Below are 22,874 nucleotides of genomic sequence, written 5' to 3'. Positions count from 1 at the left end.
TTGCCAGCTTTTTTGTTATAAAGATGCTACCAGAGAATATTCTATATAAAGGTAAATCTGACTACAAGTAAAAGTACTGTACAGTTTTTACGTTACTTTATATGTGTCTCAGCTGTAAGAAGATTGATACAGTTATAATAAAGAAACAAAATTATGTAACTTTTTCAGTTCTATTTCATTATACGAGTAAATACTATCTCTGCCAGGAATATTAGTGTTATTTATTTATTAATTTCACTTGTAGTATTTATTTCAAATTTCAGGCTATCTCCCATTCTTATTATGATCAATCAACCCGCTAATATCTAAGTGGAAAAATTCTGCAGGATTTTTCCAGTATACATGCCAATTCATATCTAATTAATTTTTTCACTGTTTGTGTAAAAAATAATTCTTTAAAACATTATTGTTGTTTATTTTTTCTAGTTCAACTGTTTTTAAATAATATTAACATAAATTCTTATTTTAAAATTTTATTAAAAACGTTTTCATTTTTTTTGGAACACTGGTGTCGATTTGTTGTATCCATCAAAATTAGGGCACATTCTAGTTAGCAGATTAATCTCCTTACGTAATCACTAGATTCTACCCTAAATAGAGATGGATAAGGGAGAATATTCAGCTCCTTAAAACTGGATCTTTTCTACTAAGAAAAGAAAACTCCTTTTCTAGAGAAATAATTAGTAGTTCCTCAGGTCAAAGTTGATCATTATGCCAACTAATCTACAAATTGTTACGGTACCTCCAAAGGACAGAATTTTTAAACGAACTATCGTAGAGGAGTCAAAGCTAAAAATCGGCTGTAGCTCCACCAAAAAAAAAAAATAAATAATATTTCCGTACTTTTTATTGTTATACCACATAAAAGATTAATTTTCACGTTATTAATCTATTTAAAATTTATAATAAAAATTGTTAAGATCTACTAAATGTAATTTAATTCTTACCAGGCTTTTATGAAAATATTTACCGTCATTTAAATTCAATTACCTCAAAAACATATTTTAAACAAATAATAAATTACACCTTTTAGATTTTTGTGTGATATACACAAATATCTTTTTTAATGGAAGATAATAAATCTAAAATGTAAAAAAAAAAAATGTACTCTTATTTAGGAAAAAAAATGTATTAAAAAGTAAATTACTATTTAATTCTCGTTTTCTTTTAATAATTATTCTAACTTAATACAGATAGCAGTTAGGTAACTGTACTGTTTGAAGTATATTTTTCTAACTGCGGAAGCAAAAAATATTTTGGTTTGCAAATATTATATTCATTTAATAGTCAATCATTATATATAGTCATTTAAAAACGAGCTGTTGCGCTCGTTTTAATTATATATTTCTAATTATTTTATGTATTAATTATTTATGAATTTTATTAAGAAAGCAAATTTTTTTAAGGCAGATTTTTAAATAGTGAAGAATATTTTTTTAATCTTTTTTTAAATAATATAACTTATTATACATAAAAAAACTACAATGACGTCAAAACTTGTTAAGTATGAAACAAAAGAGAAAGAAAATATAGCATTCACTTTCAACCAATATGTAAATGAAAAACAAAATAACGTGCCTAGAAAATTGCAGTATATGATTAACTAAAATACGAGAAGATTCAGCAAATAAAAGCAAAAACATGCCAATTCATATAACTCTCTTATTAATTTTTCACTCATGTTTGTTTACAAAATAATTTTTTAAAACGTAATTGTTGTTTTTATTTTTTCTCGTTTAACTGTTTTTAAATAATATTAACATAAATTATTAATCATGTTTTAAAACTTTTATTATTTCCCTAGCAACAACAAATAGTTACAACATAACATTTCCTAATTTAAAAAATGTCCTAATTCTTATATTTTATTAATGTCAACATTTTCACTTAGACTTTATTAATTAATTTAATAAGTAGAAAAATGTGAGTAAATTTCACTACTATTCTACTATTCTGACGACCCTTATAGGAAAGCACTGATACATATATCAAATTTGGTTACTGACGTGCAACTTGAAATTTTGTAGGTTAACTTTTACATATGGGGCATGATTCTATTAAATTTTGAAAAACCACCGAAATTTTACAAAGATAAAAAATGATATGTGTTATTGTAAACGATATGGTATCTTATCTGAATAAAAAAATGTCTGAAGGGAACATTTTTTTATTTATTTATTGCTTCTTCCATACATGTTATGTTTGTAAAATAAAATTGCTCTTATAAATCATCCTTCCTCTACATCTGAAATAAAAGAATTTTAATCGGAGCTGATTTTGCTAATCGTATTGTAATTTAATAGTTCATTATCGGTATAAAATTATATTTTTGGGTTTTAAAATCTTAATTTAATGAGTTTTTCAAAAGAAGTGAAGGTAATGAATTTCAGTACAGCTTATACAGCCTCCAAACTTCATTATCATAAAACTTAAAATTTGATATTTATAATACATTGATGCGATTAATTTTTTATTTAATAAGAATTGCTGGTTGTGACATCCTCAAAAAGTCGGGCAAGTTATACTATTCGTTCCACTTTTGTTTTTTCAGTTTTATCTTTGTTTAAAATTTGGAGAGGTCTTTAAAATGTCCTGCCTATAATAAGCATTTCCTTTAAAAATTGAAAGAGCCTTTACAAAAAATAAAAATAACATAGAGAAAAGACGAGATTACTCATAAGTTTGAGCTAAGTTTCCATAAAATATAGAGTATATATTATTTTTTGTTTACTGTGATTTAAATAAAAAAATAGTGTTCAAGAAACGATGTTGGTACGCTTAAGCAAAAAGCTTAATTTTTATTTAATTTAATTTTTTTTGTAAAATTATAGATACCGGACCTAAAGTGCAGGAAGTTTTTTTGAAAACTTTATTTTTCTTATTTTAGCCGTTATTGAAGTGGATGGTAGATTTAGAAAAAACATTACTTAAACCTACACAGACATTACTTAAGCCAGTACTACACACTGCCTACATTCTCTATAACATTACTGAATCTACATAGGAATATTTTTAGAAAGGATTTCTTAAAATTTACTCCCACAAATGTAATTGTTTTTGTTTTTTTTCACTCAACTTTTTTAATTTGTATTTTTCTTCAGCATTTAAAGGGCTATTAAAATTAAAGTAGCTTTGGCACCTACAATAAATTTTGGATCCAAAATGAGAAGCCATTTTTTTTCTTTTGCTTTCATAAGAGTTATACTTTGTTTTTTCAACGTTTTATTTCACCTTTTTAATTTTTGCTTTTAACTTAGTTTTAATTTTTTATTATATAATTTTTATTAGTTTTAAGTTATATTTAATTTTACTATTTTAGTTTTTAACCTAGTTTTACGTTTTATGTTAGTGTTTTCATGTTTTTTAGGTTTTTTTATTTTTTTTTTAGTATTTTTGTTATCCGAGAATGGGACCTTTTACAACCATCTCGGACCTTATTAAATTACATTTACTTTTGTTTTTATTTTCGTTTTTACCCGTGATATTAGTTTTAAGTTTTACTATCTATCCGTTAGATTAGTTTTTAATTAATTTATTTTTTTTCAAAAAAAAAAAAAATCCGGGCGATGATAACGCATGGACGTTTTTCGCCCTCAAAAAAAAAAAAAGAGTAGTTTGAACCCGTATCGAAAAGATAAAGGGATAAAAACATCAAACTTTAAACACTTTTTTTTTTTATCTAGAAATTTTTTTGGTAATTGCCACTTAATTTTTTTGGAAAACGTTTTTAAACCTTTTAAAAGTTAAATGTAATAAATATCTCCACCCATAAATTATTCCTGCACGTAAAATCTGTAACCGATATGTAGAAGCGCAAGAGAAAAGACTGTAGTTTTTCCAAAATAGATTTTCCCAGTTTTTAAATATTAATTTCCTTTTCTCCGACATTCATGGCTGAGTAGGTAGCGTCTCGGCATTTCGTTCGGAGGTCGAGAGTTCGAATCCCAGCCAGGCATGGCATCTTTTCATATGTTATCAATCTCCACCGGGTTAATGACCATAGTTGTTGGTTCCTGTTTTTTCATAAAAAAAATTCCTTTTCACAAAACGTTTATTGTACATATTACAAAAGTTTTCTCCGCAGAATAAAAAAGTATCCATATATTAAAAAAAAAAATATTAGCTTTCCAATTTAAATTTATTAAAACTAATTATTTTTTTCTTATTTATGACTAGATTATAATGTAAGGTTTACACTTTGATAAATTTATTTACATTACGCGAAAATAATACACCAAAATCTAATAAATAAATTTTAATTTATATAAATAATTACATTATTGAAGATATAAATAACTTACTCGTAAACAACTTAAAAGGAAATAATTTTAAATTAAGTTACATAAATTGTAAAAGGAATGCAATTTACTATACTTTATTGTCGTTTTTATAAAATGAAATACTAAATTTTATGCATATCCATTATACATATTACTTACCTACTATTGTTTGCGTGATAGAAAAATTGCCAGAAAGATGAACAGTAATTTTGCCCTTAGGTTACTTATGCATGTGATTTATTATAAAGTAGCAAATATTATTTTTCTTGTGATTTACCTTTTATTTTATGGTTATAAATAAGCTATATCTTTATTTTATTGTCGTATATAAATATTTATATATAAATACTGAACTACAATTTGCTGCTATATTTCAATAGCGAAACCTCAAATTAAAAAAATAAATAAATAAAAAATAAAATGTGTATGTACCTAATCCCTACTTTCCTTTTTTCAAATTGGGAATTTTGAAAAACATTAAACAGGAATAAATATATAAATTGCCAGTGATTTATCAAATTATTCGTAATTAATATATTTATTTTATGTTATTTTTGTTATAATATTTTTTGAATAGATTATTCGATTTATGGATTATTTGCCCTGGCGAAAAAATAAACCCAATGAAGATTTTATGGGAGAGTGTTTGCCATGTACCCCCATAAACAGAAGAGAAGGAACTTTCCATGTTTGTATTTGATTCGAAAGTTTCTGACCTTCAATCTGATCTAGTTAGACATTTTAACACCCACTTGAATTTTTATTTATCATTTCTATATTAAAAAACAAATCAGTGTTCAAACTTGAGATCCAACTGTTTCCGCTTAGAAGTGATATTTTTCGCTCAAGTAAGTCGTCGATCAACATGAAAACCCAAATAATTACAGTCTTGAGATCTCAGAATTTGTTTCAATAAGTGGAATAGGAAAATAATCGTAATTATTATTACCGTAATTAAAAAATGGCCCTTTGCAAAATATTAATTTTTTTATATTATATACTCAATTAAATCCTAATTTAAAATTTTAACTATTAAGATTGGTTATGAAAATAGACCAAAATAAAAGTAACTCAAAACAGACGGCGTTCTCATTCCGCATTATGACCGAGTACGTTATCTCGGGTTTCACTTTGATCGTCGCTTGTCTTGGAGGAATCATATGAAAGAGAAGAGAAAACAGCTAAATATCAATATGAAGCATAATTCTCCGCATGAATATTTAAGAAAATTTCATTCTGTCTAGATCTATTTTTCATGCTATCAAACATTTTTGTCTGTTTGAAAATAATTCATGCTTTTGCCAGTACGCTTTTGATATAATTTCTCCATTATTTTCTAATTTTATTCTATAAATAAGAGATTTTTTGAATAGTTTAGCTACAATAATATTTCATTTCTCTTTATTCACCTTTCTGTTACATTTTATACATTTTTCTATTCTAACTTTTTTCATACTGGTTTTCTCTCATAACATCAAATCAATGGAATTCAGAATTTAAATTTAATTTTTATTTATGAAAAAAATAAGAATGTCATTTGGGAATCTAATTTTTTTCACTTAGTTATTCCATTTGCTTTCAAGTTCTTTCAATCCCTCTTTTCTTTCTTCTATGTCCAGTTTAAAAGTCAATGAATATAGATTCTTTCTTATATTTACAGAAAGATAGTTTAAATTAAATTAATTTACATTATATTTAAAGGAATATCTGCTATGTTAATAATAATGTAACGGTACACTGATCTGTATTTTTACTATGTGTAGATATATACAGAGCATTTGCGTTTAGTGTGGAATTTAATGGAATCTAACAAGTTTATTTCAGCTTTAAAGAAAACTGTAAATAAATCATGATTGCCAATAATTATCCATCTATATATCTGTGTTAATTATTTTTTGTATCTGAAAGGGTTAATCTGAAAATAAACAGATTATATACAGTTGTATAAGTATTAAAGGGATTGATTTTAAACAACGTAATGAATGGGTGCGATATATTTATTCCTTTTTTATTCTATTTAAAAGAAAAGTATAATACTTTTTTTAGTATTTTTATTTACACTCGCATCAACAATTAAAAGCATTAGCTACATATCAGTGTAATAACTGTACCGGTAAGTGTTTAGTCAGCCGACCATTCCTGAGACGTGTGGTTAATTGAACCCATTCACCAAAGAACATCGTATCTACGATCTACTATTCAAATCCGAATAAAAGCAACTACCTTTATTAGGATTTGAACCTAAACACTCTCAACTTTGAAATCAACTGATTTATAACGACGAGTTTACAGTAGACCAAGGAATAATAATAGTTTATAATTAATTTGAAATGTAATATTTAAAAAAAATAATAAATATTCTATGAACCGCTTCAAAAAAAAAAAAAAATGTACAGTTTAATTAGCTTCTTTATTTCGACCTATCAGTTTGAAATTTAAAAAACATTTCCTCTCTAAATGATGCGTAAGAGGTTGGGAATAATTATTTTCTAATTTCAATCGATTATAATACAGCTTCCATACCGTTAAATAAAGAAATTTTATTAACTTTTTCTTTTTTCAAGTTATTATATGAAGCGGATTTATTACATTTTTATGAACATTAATATTGGTGAGATATTAATTGAAATATTTTTAACTAATAAATTAAATTTTATGTTATATTAAACCTAATTTAATAATTCATTAAAATCTGGTAAGTAATTTTTAGTAGTTTTCATTTGATGAGAAAAGAAATGTGAAAAGTAAGGTCAGACGGTTAATAATAATTTTCATCTATTTGGAAAAGGAAATTTAAATTTTAAAATCCGTTTTAATGTTGGTAACATTCATCAAGATTTTTTCAGTTTTTTCTCCAGTTGGGGGTCCTTTTAATTACCAAATTATCATTATAAATCCATCTTATTCTTAGATTTAATAGGTTTATCTCTGTTTTTATTCCTGTTACCTTCATCTGCTTTATTTCACTCGCACAAGTATAAAGCGGTAATTAAAGAAAAACTTAAGATGATAATTTTTCTCAATAATTATATGTTTTTAAGGCTAGTTTTTCCTAATGTATATGTTCTCTCTTTTACTTCATGTAGTTTATAAAAATAAAAACATTAATACCCATCTTATGGAATATGAATCCGAAAGTTCGCTTGTTGTTTGTTCTCGCATCACGCGAGAATCAACCCACTGATTGCTTTCAGATTTGCAGGATACATTTGTGCTATCCTAGTGAAGGTTTTAAGACACAAATCAAGGTCCTAGCCCCCCTTGGGGGTGTAGTTGTGAATTAAAAATATTCATTAAAGAAAAAAAATTATTTTTTTTTACTTCATTGTTATATTTCTGTCACATGACAACAGAAATAAGTTGTGAGGTTTTCCTCCTCAAAGGTGTGTGCGTACTTTAGTTACCATACTTAATACTATTCCATCTTTTGTAATTTAGTTTTTTTTTCAGGTTTCTATAAACCCAAAATACTTTAATAATTAAGTATATTTAAATATAAATAACAATATTGTTATTTATCAGGATTATTCTCACAACCATCAGGGTAAAGAACGCTGCGGGGTCCAGGGAGCAAAGCCCTCTGGCTAGATGGTCGGGCGAGCGAAGCGACCCCTGATCTAATATAAATAAATTGAATTTTAGACTATTTGAATTGGTTTAAACTTTTTTTTTACTATTTTTTAATGTACCTTTGCCATTAATTTTCCTTAATTTTTTTTATATTTAATTCAGTTTTTAACTACTTATAAAAACAGATTTAAAAATACATTTTAAATTGAAATAAAAAAAAAAAAAAACATTTTATTATAAATATGTTTGGTTTTATTATTATACTTTTTTTATTTTACTTAATTTTACCGATTTTTTTTTTTTTTTTGTTCTCTTGCTATTGTCGTGACATGTTGCAAACAAAATTTCATTTAAATATTTGTTATATAAGTAATATTTAAAAAGAAATAATAATACTAAAATAGTATACAAATTTCTACTTTTATCTAATTAATAAAATAAGCTTTGAATAAAAAATTGACGTTATCTATAACTTATTATAAAAAAAGGAAGCTAAAGAAATAATGAGGGTAAAAAAGAAATAAAATAATTTAAATGTCAAAAAAAAGTGTTCTTAATTTAAAGAAGTAATTACGGAGAGAAAAATAGATGTCACAAAAGAAGCGAGTTAAAAAAATATATATAAAACTTTGTGGCACCGATAAAAGTTTTCTTTCCCCTTATTTCTTTACTATTGTATTTTTTCTTGTTCATTTCCTTTAAAAAAAAAAATGATTGTCAGTATTTTTTTTCCATTTACTTGGTTGATTTGTTAGTATATAAAAGAGTAATAATAGTGGAACGATAATATTTTATTTTAAATTGTAATTATAAATTCAGAAATATTTTAAAGTATAAATTTTATTTCTTTTATTTCAGTCTGTTTCTACGTATTATCAACTTCTTGTCGAGGGAAAAGGTCTTGGTTGGTGGAAGAATTCTAGATACGAGTTGTATCCTTCAAAGCAAATTTATTTTTACGCTCTTATACTAAAGATAGTGGAAATACAATGACCATCTTAGACCAATTGAAAGTGAGTATGTCATATTATCTACCCGCTTGCTAATTCCTACATTTATACTATACATGTACTAAAGTTCGGAAACAGCTTCATATTTCAAAACTAAAGGACACTAAGAGGTAGAAACAAATACGAATCTACGTAGTTAGAAAATTATTACATTATAGTATGTTTGGAATTTTTATCTGCCATTTTGGATCCACCGTACAGAATCAATTTTTTTTTATACGCAGGTGACATATGATTTTAATGTTAAAATTTCATGATAAAACGATTCACTATCCCATATCTGGATTTTTCTGTTTTGATCATTTATAACTTAAAAAGTGTATTGATAAACAGTTTTTGTCATCGTTTTCTCGTAAACTTTAATATTAAAATCATTTCTATTCAAACCGAAATTCTATTTGTAAAATCAATTTATCTATTTATAAAAAATATCGATTTTTTTTAAAAACTGATTTTATACAAGATATTTTAGTAGAATTTCTTTAATGAAATTTTCAACGTTTAGATTAAAAAAACACATTCTTTTAAATATCTCATAAAAAACTAACAAAAGATTAAATCTAAGAATCTTGATAACTAATCTATAAGTTTACTTCCTTTGTTTTTTTTTTATATAAAAAAGCAATGTAATATTATTAATTTATCGATATTTTAAAATAATTTTACAGTTTTAAAATTATGAATTGAAACATCTTGTTATAAAACAGTATAGTTGGAATATTAAAATACCGGAAAACATGGTGATTTAACTCATTTAAATATTTACTAGCCGTCATGGTGATGTTATAAGTTCTATTAGTAATAACCGCACCAAGTAAAGAAAACTAGAGTTTTATTTTGAAACATAGTAGTTTGTTGGTATGAATAAAAAATAAACAGTTTATAGTTATTTTTCTTGTAACTTGTTTTGATATACATGTGAATTTTCAATAAAATCAGTCTATAAATAAAATACCGGTAATCAAATATGTACATATCCTCTTGAGACATATTTTGTCTGTAAAAGCTTTTGTATGCGTTCTGTCTGCGAATGTAAAATTTTAATATTCTTTATTGGAAAATTAGTAGACAAAATATTTAAACCTACTTTTTGGTTTAATTAATAAAAGGATTACATTAAATAACAATAAAAAGTATAAATACTTAAATACTTAATACTTAATATTTTAAAATGGAAGAATTCATGAAAGCGTTGGAGAAAGCAGGCAACACAGCTGCTGGTCCGGATGAAATCCAATATAATATGATCAGGCAGCTGAATACCACTGCAATACGCAGATTATTAGAACTGTACAATCAAATATGGCGGGATGGAATGTACCCGCAGCAGTGGAAAAACGCTCATGATGTTCCAGTACCAAGGAAAAAGAAAAATTTAACAGATCCCAATAGCTATCGTCCCATTTCCTTGACGTGCGCTATGGGAATAATACTCGAAAAAATTATAAATAATCGACTCGTTTGGGTTTTAGAAAAAGAAAACCTGATATCACCATATCAAGCGGGTTTTCGACAATACCATTCTACCACCGATCAAATGATCAACTTAAAGAACATTATATATAACAGCTTTATTACAAGGAAACATTGTGTCGGAGTCTTCTTTGATCTTCAGAAGGCTTTCGATATGACCTGGCATCATGGTATAATGCTCCAGATACATGAATGGGGCATTCGTGGCAATCTGCCAGTCTTACTGAGCAACTATATGAATGACCGTACTTTCCAAGTACGAGTCAGTAGCGAATATTCATCTGTAAAAATCTTGGAAAATGGCATACCACAAGGTTCGTCGTTGAGCGGTACCTTGTTTATGATTGCCATTAATAAATTGATATTAGCCATTCCAGTAGAAATCAGCAAAAGCGTCTATGTTGATGATTTGGCAATTGTGTATGCCAGCAACAAAACTGCTATGGTGAAATACAAATTGCAACGAGCGATTAACGCTCTAAATGAAGTTACAAGGAATAATGGATTCCAATTTTCACCAGAAAAAACGTGCTGTGTACACTTCTGTAGGAAGAGAATTCCTCATCAAAGTCCTACGATGACAATCGGCGATAATCCAATACAATATAAGGATAATGTGAGATTTTTAGGACTAGTATTGGATAAATCCCTTACGTGGGGATTACACATACAGGACTTGAGTGTTAGATGCAAAAAAGCCCTAAACATTATCGAATGTTTATTGAACATTAATTGGGGCTCAGAAAAAGAGATATTATTGAGATTGTATAAGGCATTGGTTCAATCAAAACTAGACTACAGATGTATTGTATATTCATCCGCTAGGAAGTCGCATCTAAGAAAGTTAGTCGTTATTCATAATAACGGAATAAGATATGCGACAGGCGCTTTCCGCACAAGTCCGGCGACTAGTCTGATGTCCGAAGCCGGAATAATGCCACTACATTATAGAAGAGAGATCCTTTTACTAAGATAAGCAGCAAACATATGGGCTTTTCCTGTCCATATCAATCACAAACTTTTTACGAATCATTCTACTATGGCTGCATTATACGAACGTCGTGCTACCTATTCCAGACCAGCCGGAATTAGATACCACGAATTAAGAAGAAAACACGAAATTGCTATTCCTGAGACACTAGCAATTTCCACGAGAGAAATACCGCCATGGCTCTTGCCGGCGGTAAATAGAAGGTTGGATCTCTCTCAGGGAGAAATAAAAAAGAAGCCAGCAGTGATCATCGAACAGGAATTTTTAGCCACCGTCAGTAACTATGAAGAACATATCAGAATTTATACTGACGGCTCTAAAACTGAACATGGTGTTGGATGCTCCATATACGTAAATGGAGAAGCCCATTGTTGGAAACTGCCAGATATGGGCAGTGTTTATACGGCAGAACTTACTGCCATTCAGCAAGCTCTTTGCTTCACAGAACACTATTGCGAAGAGGGAGTGCTAATTTGTTCCGATTCTCTAAGTGCACTTGTTGCAATTCGGAACAAAAACATTAAGGATGTCTTAATTTCAAACATCCTGTCCATTTTATACGATTTAAATCAACGAGGACAGCGATGCATATTTGTATGGACTCTAGGGCATGCTGGTATTACAGGTAATGAGAGCGCAGACGAAGCTGCCAGAAAGGCAACAGTCTGCGATGATTTGGATGCATTTCCTGTAAGAGTGGCAGATGTTAAAAATTGTCTAACTAACGTTGTAAAAAACAAGTGGAATACTGAATGGAGGAGTTCAAATACAAAATTAAACTCAGTAAAAACTTCTCCATATAAATGGAAAAGCGACGTGAAGTTGACTCGCCGAGAACAAATAGCTATGACCAGACTTAGAATCGGTCACACGCGATTAACAAATTCATATTCGTTAACCGGCGATGAAAGACCAATGTGCGGTGTTTGCAATAAAACACTTACAATTAAGAATCTAATAGAAGAGTGTACAATATATGAAGACCGCAGAAAGAGGTTCCGTCTAAGAAATGATATTACTGCTGATTTAGCTAATGGAAATGAAAGAAAAATAGTTGCATATTTACACGCCAGTGGACTTCTTAAAAGTTTATGAAAATTGAAATTTTAAAAGCTGTGTTAAAGAGTCTCTAAGAGGTAGTTTCATCCATATATGGGAGTCTCGAAGCGTGGCACGTATAGTGACGGGAGGTAGCCCTCTTGCCTAGGCCACCCTGGCTTGTCTGCATTCAAGAGCAGTGAGTCGGGGTGTGTCCAATGATGCCATGGAGGACCCTCAAGGGTGGACTGGAGGCTATGGGTAGACGCAATGCATGCCTGTAGCCTGTTTATATGGAGAGTTAACTGCCACGGGATCCTGGCGCTACTGATATTCTGCGTAACGGCGGTTCTGGTCGCCCCGAGGGTGCTAAAATTAACAAATAATCGAGACAGGTAGAAGAAGATAATGGTATTGATAACTTGTATTTTTAATTTCATGGTTTTTTGAGAACCTTATCTCAAATTTTAATATCGGGGCCTTACACCCCGTAAGTGTTGTGCTTGTCTTTGTTGTTTGTGTTTTAATGTTCTGTGTAGTTTGTGCTTTTAAATAAAATGTGAGGACCCTTTACACCCTTACATATGACGATCCTGATGGTGATACTAATTTCTTTCTAAGAACGTGACGAGGGCTAATGACCTTAGTAGTCGATGCCCCTAAAAATTCAAGAAAAAAAAAGAAACTTAATAAATTGATGTGGCGCCTGTACATAATAGGATAATACATAATTATTATTCATCTCATTAAAACCGTAAAACGTGCTACCAATTAATTTGTTTTAGGAAAAAGACAGTTTTATTCGTATATTAAATTGAAATTTGCAAAATTAGTCTCAAATATACCAAGGGGCTATCCACTTAAAACTATATTTAGCCCCTTGATATTATTCAAAACTATTGTATGCCACAGATTATAAAATAGTATACATTTCATCATAATAAACGTTTGTTATATGTTATTACACAATCTTATACAAGTGCAGTAATTAAGGATTTGCTTCCTTATACATCAGAAAATAGAAAAATCAAGTTATTATTTCTTATATAATTAATATGTCATTTATTTATAAATATTAATAAATAATTAAATTAGAAAGTTCTTAAGTTATTGAAAGATAACACAGTACAAAAAGATTCTGTAGTATGTCACGAAACATTTTTCAGATGGTGGTGTCAAATTCATATAAACACAAATTAGTTATATAAATAACCGTTTTATCATTTAGTTTTAACAAAGAGTACATTTTTCAGTTTCCTACAAAAGAAATTGTTGGTACTTTAAAACATTTTTTATTAAAAGTAAATTGTTTTTCCTCCAATTGTATTTAAAATAACTTCCAGAGCTTACCTAAAACGATGGATACAACTACATTATTAAAATTTTTATAGAGGTTTGTTGTTATTTTTTTAAAAGAATTATGTTATATATCTAATTAAATAAAACTACAAGAAAGTTCACTTAAAATAAGAATCTAGTAAATTGAAATATGTATATTAGTAAAAATAAAAATTAACGCAAACAAAACAAAAAAAAAAAATATTTTGATACAATACAAAAATTACGTAAAATTGTAAAAAAACGTTTACCCTCTGAAAACGTCTCGTGTTATAACATTTTATAATATGATATAATCATACCTTTTAGTTTTCCATTTCTAATGGTTATAAAAAAAAAAAATTGTAATATTTTTTATTTTATTTTTATTTCATGTTTATATATTTCGTATTCACACACACACCTTTATTAATACTAGTGATGATAATTGTTTAATAATAAAAATCTTTTCTTTGATTAGATTTTTACTTCATATAAGCGATTTTTAAGCGTTCGTAGTTATTTTATTCAGTAATATTCTTTGAACTGAGCAGGACAGAGTGAGTGTATTCTTAGTGTATTTCTTATTAGATACTATTTTGAAAAGATTCCTTTGTTATATGAAACATTCTCAGAATGAATATTTGTATCTAATACCTATTTATATAAAAAGATTTTACCGTGTTATCAGTAATACTGAAGAGAATTTTTAGCTGTCAAATAATTCCTATAAGAAGTTAGGCTGTATGTATGAAGGCTTATTAAAATTTGATGATAATTAAATTAGTCATATTAATATAAAAAATAATTAACTGTTCATTTCCAAAGACATTTTGCATATATAATGTACGCACAACAATGCACAACTGCTTATGTATACAAACCGATGTAAAAGAACGCGGATGGATATAAAGAATTGTACACGAAGAAATTGTCAAGGTTGGATTACAATGACATGCACGATCACACACGGAAGGCACGAAATCTGTAGCACTTTTGAAAATCACCTCACCCAATGAACCTACAGTATCAACCTAAAATAATACACTACCCCTAATACAAAATTAAAGTTGGGAAGAAAAATAGTTTATTGTAACCGATGTACAATCCTGTTTCGTCTTTTTATTTATGCTAATCCATTTTACATTCAGGTTAAATTTATATAAACTATCTGCCTGAACAGTTTTAAAAATTATTTTCTATTTTTATCTAATTTAAAATGTTACTATTATGAGTTAAAATATATAGTGCCTGTATAAATGGAATAAAATACAGTTACGCTTTGTCGTAATTTCGTATTTAGTTACTTAATTATAAATAAATAAAAAAAAATTTAGAATAAAATATTTCATATCAATTAATATTTTACATTGTAGAGAAATACAGTACAATAAAATTTGATTTTGATGACCTTAAAAGGATTTTTTTCTTTTAGCTGATACCTCGTTATATACGATTTGAGCTTATAATTTATTTATGTGAAGTACACACAAAACTTAATGCAGCCTAATTACAGCATACAGTAATTATTTAATATTTAAGAATAAAAACAACAAACAATACAAGATTTTATATATATATTTATTTATTTATATATATACGTATAAAAGAGTAAACGTAAATTACAATAAACAAATAAAATATACATCAACATTAAAATTACAAAAAAATTGTTAGTTGAGTCTATTTGCAGTGATGATAAAAAAAATTGATAAATTATAGATAAAAAGTTAACATACCAACGAGGACATGATAGTTAATCTAAATTCATGAGTATTTTTGTGAAAAGGATCCAAGTAGGTACTATTTTAGCCATAAAACTTTATTGATTAATAATTCTATTAACCGGAGTATGAAGTGAATAATTTGTTTATTCACAACTAATATTTATTATATTCCTAAAGCAGTTAAAATAATTTGGTACAAAAAAATTCCAGCCATTCAAGATTAACTGAATTGTCAACTACCCGGAAATTAATCGCTTTAGATTTGAAACTAAAAAAAAAAAATCAAAGAGGTAGTAGAGTTTGAAAATTAAATTCATAATTATCTCAAAGTATGAGAAAATTAAATGAAAAATTCAATTTCTTTAACTGGATTTCGCAAAAAAATTATCATCCTCCTCTTAATGCAAAGGATGCTAGAGAAGTTTTTCAATAGGACTTTATTTTTTGTAATGTTTAAAAATAATTTCCACCACATATTATACACTTCTCCATCCTTCAAAACCATGTTTCGTTGGAGATCTAGGCACACTCATTGTCCCAAGCCCTTAAGAGGTCATCGTCGTTAGCAAAATGTCTCCCAGTCTGTTTTTCAGCTGTGGGAATAACGTGAAGGCACATGGTACGAGATTAGGACTGTAGAGAGGATGTTCTAATAGCTTTATTCCAGTGGTGGCCAAAAATTCGGTATCGTGGTGAAGATCCCTGTGTCTGTCTTTGAGATTGGGCGGCAGTTTCCTGAGAGCTTCGACAACTTGAGGCAGGCATTTTCGGTATACCACTTCTCTGTAACTGTCTTCTCAGTTTTCAACACAGCTCCCTCTAAAATTCTCCCGCACTTGAAATACGGCCACTGTTCTCTTCTTCCCTGATTTGGATTTTCGAACACTCACAGGAGTCTCCTCAACTTCCAACATTCACACTTTGTTCAGAGCCTTCGTCGGGTCGTTGTAATAGTACAGCCAAGTTTAATTTCCTGTCACGACACTGTTCACATAGGGAGATTTCGCACTTTCAGTCCTTTTCAGCATTTCACGGCACCATAAAACACGACATGCCATCTGATAGATGGTCAAATTATACGGCATCCAACGGGTAGAAAGCCCTAACTTGAAGATGATATCACAGAGTAGCACGAATTATTGATGCATTAATGCCGAAGGACACCTCTATTTGGTGTTAGATCGTACGCTGTCTATTTCAAGCATTTTTTTTGTAGTGCAGCAATGTTTTCATCAGTCACAAACGAAGATCGTCAACTGATCTTGGAGCGTCCTTAAGGCCAAAATATCCTCATTCAAACTATCGGTTCTACCTAAATATTGTTATATCATGAGTACAATCCTCTCTAAGCACGGGATTGTTTCCTCAAAACAGTGACCAACATTAAACCCACGTCCAAAATTGTAGCGAAAAATTGCCCCGTATTCAGTTTTCGATTAAGACATCACTATCTCTTTTCACTAACACAGCTAAAAAGCGATTGGCACTGAGACAGAGACTTGTGCGCCTACATTGCAGGTTGAGCGCCTAACTTGTAATCGCCTGTGATAATCCGCTCCGTCTTATTACAAAATTGTCCTAGTGTACTTTGTAGTAGGTGTACGAAGTAATATAGCGACCATATGCTGTTCTCTAGCCTTGATCTAATAAAAAAAATAATAATAATTAAATCACCTTTATTGAGATAAATCTACTACAGACTCGTTTAATAAAACTTAAGTGGGACCCCTTATTAAATATTTCCATAATATACATATTAAATTAAAAAAAATAATACAATGATAACAAAATTTGGAAATCGTTTGTAGCGGAACAGATTTCATAATATAAATAAAAATAATAAAGAGGCATTTCTAGAAAAAGTTAATACCAATAAATAGTTTATTTGCAAGGGACAATCCATAATCTACGCAAAAGTTCATTATCTATTAATGTGATTAGGTGAATGTTATGATATTTTTATTCTTAAGCCGTAGACTGAACAGATTTTATTTAAAAATTAATATTAGGAATTTTTAAATATTTTTATAATTTCTTACCTTCTTCAGCTGTTAGTTAAATTCCTGGTTTTTAACTGCAAAATCAAAAAAAAAAAAACTTTATAGACAATAATAAAATATTTTAGTTAGCAAATTATTAAATAAATATAAAAGGTTCTTTAATGGATTATAATTTCCGCTTACCAACACCTATTTTTGAATTTTTTATTTTTTGAATTTTTATGGGCATCGACTGCTAAGGTCATTAGCCGTCGTCATAATCTTTAAAAGAAACTACTATCACCATCTGGATCGTCATATGTAAGGGTGTAAAGGGCCCTTACATTTTATTTAAAAGCACAAACTACACAAAACATTTAAGACATAAAGACGAGGACAATCACAAACACTTATGGGGTGTAAAGGGCCCCAATATTAAAATTTGAGATAGGTTCTCAAAAGACCATTAAATTAAAATTAAAATTAAAACTTATCATACCACATCTTTCTTTCTTTCTTCTACGAATCTAATTTATAGTTTGTTTAAGCACCCTCGGGGCGACCAGAACCGCCGTTGAGCAGTATATCAGTCGCGCCAGGGTGCCGTGGCAGTTGAATCCTTCTTATAAACAGGCTATATGCATGCACAGCGTACACCCACAGCCTCGCGCCCTCAATCCACCCTTGAGGGTCTCCCATGTCATCATCGGACACACCCCGACTCACTGCTCTTGAATGCAGGTGAGCCAAAATGGCCTAGGCAAGAGGGCTACCTCCCGTCACTATACGTACCAAGTTTCGAGACTCCCTTATATATATATATATATATATATATATATATATGCATGCATTTAAAATTAAAATTAAACTTATCAATACCATTTTTTCTTTATATATATATATATATATATATATATAAACTACCGCTTAGAGTTTCTTTTGTCGCAGCTTTAAACATTCATTTTATAGACTTTTAAGAAGTCCACTGGCGTGTAAAAATGCAACTATATTTTCTTCGTTTCCATTATCCAGATTAGCACTAATATTATTTCTAAGACGGAACCTCTTTCTGAGGTCCTCATATATGGTACACTCTTCTATTAGATGCTTGATTGTCAGTGTTTTATTACAAACACCGCACATTGGTCTCACTTCGCCGGTTAACAAATATAAATTTGTTAATCGCGTGTGACCGATTCTAATTCTGGTCACCGCTACTTGTTCACGGCGAGTCAACTTAAAGTCGCTTTTCCATTTGTAAGGAGAAGTTTTAACTGAGTTTAGTTTTGTATTTAAACTCCTCCATTCAGCGTTCCACTTGCTTCTTACTGTTTGTTAGACGGTTTTTAACATCTGCCACTCCTACAGGAAATGCATCCAAATCATCACAGACTGTTGCCTTTCTGGCAGCTTTGTCTGCGATTTCATTACCTGTAATACCAGCATGCCCCGGAGTCCATACAAATACGCATCGCTGTCCTCGTTGTTTTAGTACGTATAAAATGGACAGGATGTTTGCAATTAGGACATCCTTAATGTTCTTGTTCCGAATTGCGACGAGTGCACTTAATGAACCGGAACATATTAGCACTCTTTCTTCGCAATAGTGTTCAGTGTAGCCAAGAGCTTGCTGAATTGCAGTGAGTTCTGCCGTGTAGACACTGGCCACATCTGGCAGTCTCCAAAAGTGGGCTTCTTCATTTACATATATCGAGCATCCAACACCATGTTCGGTTTTAGAACCGTCAGTATAAATTCTAATATGTTCTTTGTAACTACTGACGGTTGCCAAAAATTCCTGCTGGATGATCACTGCTGGTTTCTTTTTTGTTTCTCCTTGAGAGAGATCTAAACTTGTATTAACCGCTGGCAAGAGCCATGGCGGTATTTTTCTAGTAGAAATCGCTAGTGTCTCTGGTATAGCAATTTCATATTTTCATCTTAATTCGTGATACCTAATTCCGGCTGGTCTGGAATAGGTAGAACGATGTTCATATACTGCAGCCATAGGATGATTCATAAACAATTTATTATTTATATGAACAGGGAAAGCCCATACATTTGCTGCATATCTTAACAAAAGGATCTCTCTTCTATAATGTAGTGGCATTATTCCGGCTTCAGACATCAGACTAGCCGCCGGACTTGTGCGGAAAGCGCCTGTTGCATCTTATTCCGCTATTATGTACTACGTCTAACTTTCTTAAGTGCGACTTTCTAGCGGATGAATATACAATACATCCGTAGTCTAGTTTAGATTGAACCAATGCTTTATACAATTTCAATAATGTCTCTTTGTCTGAGCCCCAATTTAAGTTCGATAAACATTTTATAATGTTTAGGGCTCTTTTGCATCTATCACTCAAGTCCTGTATATGTAATCCCCATGTAAGGGATTTATCCAATACTAATCCTAAATATCTTACATTGTCTTTATATTGTATTGGATTATCATCAATTGTCAACGCAGGACTTTCATGAGGAATTCTCTTCCTACAGAAGTGTACACAGCACGTTTTTTCTGGTGAGAATTGGAAACCGTTATTCTTTGCAACTTCATTTAGAGCATTGATCGCTCGTTGCAATTTGTACCTCACCATAGCAGTCTTGTTGCTGGCATACACAATTGCCAGATCATCAACATAGACGCTTTTGCTGATTTCTGCTGGAATGGCTAATATCAATTTATTGATGGCAATGGTAAACAAGGTACCGCTCAACGGCGAACCTTGTGGTATGCCATTTTCCAAATTTCTTACAGATGAATATTCGCTACTGACTCGTACTTGGAAAGTACGGTCATTCATATAGTTGCTCAGTAAGACTGGCAGGTTGCCACGAATGCCCCATTCATGTCTCTGGAGCATTATACCATGACGCCAGGTCATATCGAAAGCCTTCTGAAGATCAAAGAAGACTCCGACACAATGTTTCCTTGTAATAAAGCTGTTATATATAATGTTCTTTAAGTTGATCATTTGATCGGTGGTAGAATGGTATTGTCGAAAACCCGCTTGATATGGTGATATCAGGTTTTCTTTTTCTAAAACCCAAACGAGTCGATTATTTATCATTTTTTCGAGTATTATTCCCATAGCGCAAGTCAAGGAAATGGGACGATAGCTGTTGGGATCTGTTAAATTTTTCTTTTTCCTTGGTACTGGAACAACATGAGCGTTTTTCCACTGCTGCGGGTACATTCCATCCCGCCATATTTGATTATACAGTTCTAATAATCTGCGTTTTGCAGTGGTATTCAGCTGCCTGATCATATTATAGTGGATTTCATCCGGACCAGCAGTTGTGTTACCTGATTTTTCCAACGCTTTCGCGAATTCTTCCATTTTAAAGGGTACATTATATGAGTAATTATACTCAGTTCTGAAGTTTAGTAGACCTTCAAGTTGTTCTTTTTTAGTGCGAAAATCTTCTTCGTAGTTGGCCGTTCTGCTGGCCTTTTCGAAGTGATTGGATAACAGTTCTGCAATTTCATATGGAGTGTCTTTTATTTCATCTTCATCTTGAAGGCTAGTTATGGGAGCAAAATCATTGCGCCCACAAATCGCCTTCACTTTCCTCCAAACATCTGATGCAGTACTAGTTTTGTCAATGGATGACATGTACTGCTGCCAGGATCGTTTTTTCGAGTCTATCATAAGACGATTTGCATACGCCCTGTATTTCTTAAAGGCAACAAGATTTTCTATACTAGGACGCTTCTTAAAGGCGTTATACGCCCTTTTCTTTCTTTTTATAGCTTCACTTATTTCATCGTTCCACCATGGAACGGGTTTTTTCGTAAGTTTCCCAGATGTTTTGGGAATATATCTTTATGCCAACTCAAGTATTGCATTAGTTATGGCGTCGACATCGTCTCCGATAACTCCAGTTATTTCTGGGAGTATCGTCTCGCTGTGAAGCTCGTCCAGTCTGCCTTTTCAAATACCCATCTTTTAGGGATGGGATATATTGTTCTTGTAACATCAGTTACAATTTGCACCGGGAAATGATCGCTTCCATGCAGATCGTCTATGACATGGAAGCTGTACCTCCGTGATATCGATCCGCTTATAAGTGCAAGATCTATACAGGACGTCGATCCATCTCTGGCATTGAAAAAGGTTCCTGATCCGTCGTTTAAAATAATAAGTTCTGAATTCATCAGGAACCCTTCCAGTTCTCTTCCACGGGGATCTACTCGATCCGATCCCCAAAGAGTATTATGAGCGTTAAAGTCACCCACCAGTAGGACAGGTGGGGGAAGCTCGGAAATTTGTCTTGCTATGTCATCCTTATTCCAATCAAAATTCGGCAAGTATATGCTGCAAACAGTGATCTGAAGCGGACCCTTCATTCTAACGGCGACCGCTTGTAGGTTTGTGTTTAGAACAACCGCTTCGGTAGTAGGTCTAGTCGATGTTAATATAGCTACTCCACCTCTAACTCTTACATTTGGCGGTTGATCTCGCCGAAATATATCAAATCCTTTTAATCTAAAATTTTCATTTCGGCGGAAATGCGTTTCTTGCAGACATATACACATCGGGTCTACGTCATGTACCAAGCGTTGGAGCTCATGGATGTTTGAAAAACATCCATTGATGTTCCATTGTACAATCGACTCGCTAATTTTTAATTAAATTATGTCCTAGGTTTTCCTTTCGGCCATCCTTTTTTTCTTTTCTTCTCCATATTGCGAACGGCATCATGTTCGCGGAGAAAGTCGTCGCCGGTGTAGCTTCCGGTCTCCGAATCGGAGACCACCGAAGCCGCCGACGACGACGAGCATGGATCGGCGCCGGTTTCAGGCGCCGATTGAGAGGCGGCAACCTGGCCGCTCCCCAACACGGGGGGCGCACCGGTCACCGCCTGTGGGAGGGGGGACACTCGACCCCCCTGTGTGATTTTTTGTGGCCTCTGAGGCTTAGAGGCCACTTCAGTTGCAGGAGGCTTAGGAGCCTCCATAACAGTCTCTGTAGGTATTATCGTTTTCTTGTCATCAAGAATCTCACTAAGACGGACTTGGCATTCTGCTTTGGGGTCCGTTTTCTTCATAGCAAGAGCAGCTTTCGCTGTTTTATCTTCGGGAGGAGGCTGTACTAATATCTTTGGATTTATTGGATCTTTAATATTGAAAGATTTCATTTTATTGTCAATAATTCTTTCAATCATGTTAGCCAAGGTCGGAGCAAGTTTACTGATGAGCTGACTTTCATCTACAGCAATTGGAGCAGGAGCAGGAACAGTAGCCGCAGCTTGAGCATAAGATGTTGTTGCTCTGGGTTTGCGGGCGTTAACAATCTTTTTGGCTTCGATGTAGCTGACTTTCTGCAGAGTTTTAACTTCCTGCACAGCTACTTCTTCTTTGTAGACAGGACAATTCCTGGATCTACATGAATGCTGTCCCTTGCAATTGATGCATGTAGGGGGCTCTTTACACGGCTCTTCCTCATGCACCTCTTCGCCGCACACGCATATTTGCGTTCTCT

The 22,874-nt window shown here is 31.3% G+C and overlaps 2 protein-coding genes across 7 annotated transcripts in view; one reads left to right on the top strand and one right to left on the bottom strand.

The window, feature by feature from the left end:
* LOC142324123 (cell adhesion molecule 1-like) overlaps positions 1–22,874 on the bottom strand; it is a 508,688-nt gene that overhangs the window by 442,468 nt on the left and 43,346 nt on the right. For 5 of the 6 annotated variants that reach the window (XM_075364797.1, XM_075364793.1, XM_075364792.1 and 2 more), the window contains one exon: positions 17,446–17,480. The exons of the other annotated variant lie outside the window; for it this stretch is intronic. The gene's annotated coding sequence lies outside the window, so the exon portion shown is untranslated. The remainder of the gene's footprint in view (positions 1–17,445; positions 17,481–22,874) is intronic. 6 annotated transcript variants of the gene reach the window in all.
* Positions 8,846–22,874, top strand: part of RnpS1 (RNA-binding protein S1) — a 249,379-nt gene continuing 235,350 nt past the window's right edge. The window contains exon 1 of the mRNA XM_075364790.1: positions 8,846–8,863. The gene's annotated coding sequence lies outside the window, so the exon portion shown is untranslated. The remainder of the gene's footprint in view (positions 8,864–22,874) is intronic.

Source organism: Lycorma delicatula, chromosome 4 (genome assembly GCF_047948215.1).
Source record: "Lycorma delicatula isolate Av1 chromosome 4, ASM4794821v1, whole genome shotgun sequence".
In the NCBI taxonomy this organism is placed as follows: domain Eukaryota; kingdom Metazoa; phylum Arthropoda; class Insecta; order Hemiptera; family Fulgoridae; genus Lycorma; species Lycorma delicatula.
Note: the sequence above shows the minus strand (reverse complement) of the source record. Positions and strands in the feature narration are given on the sequence as shown.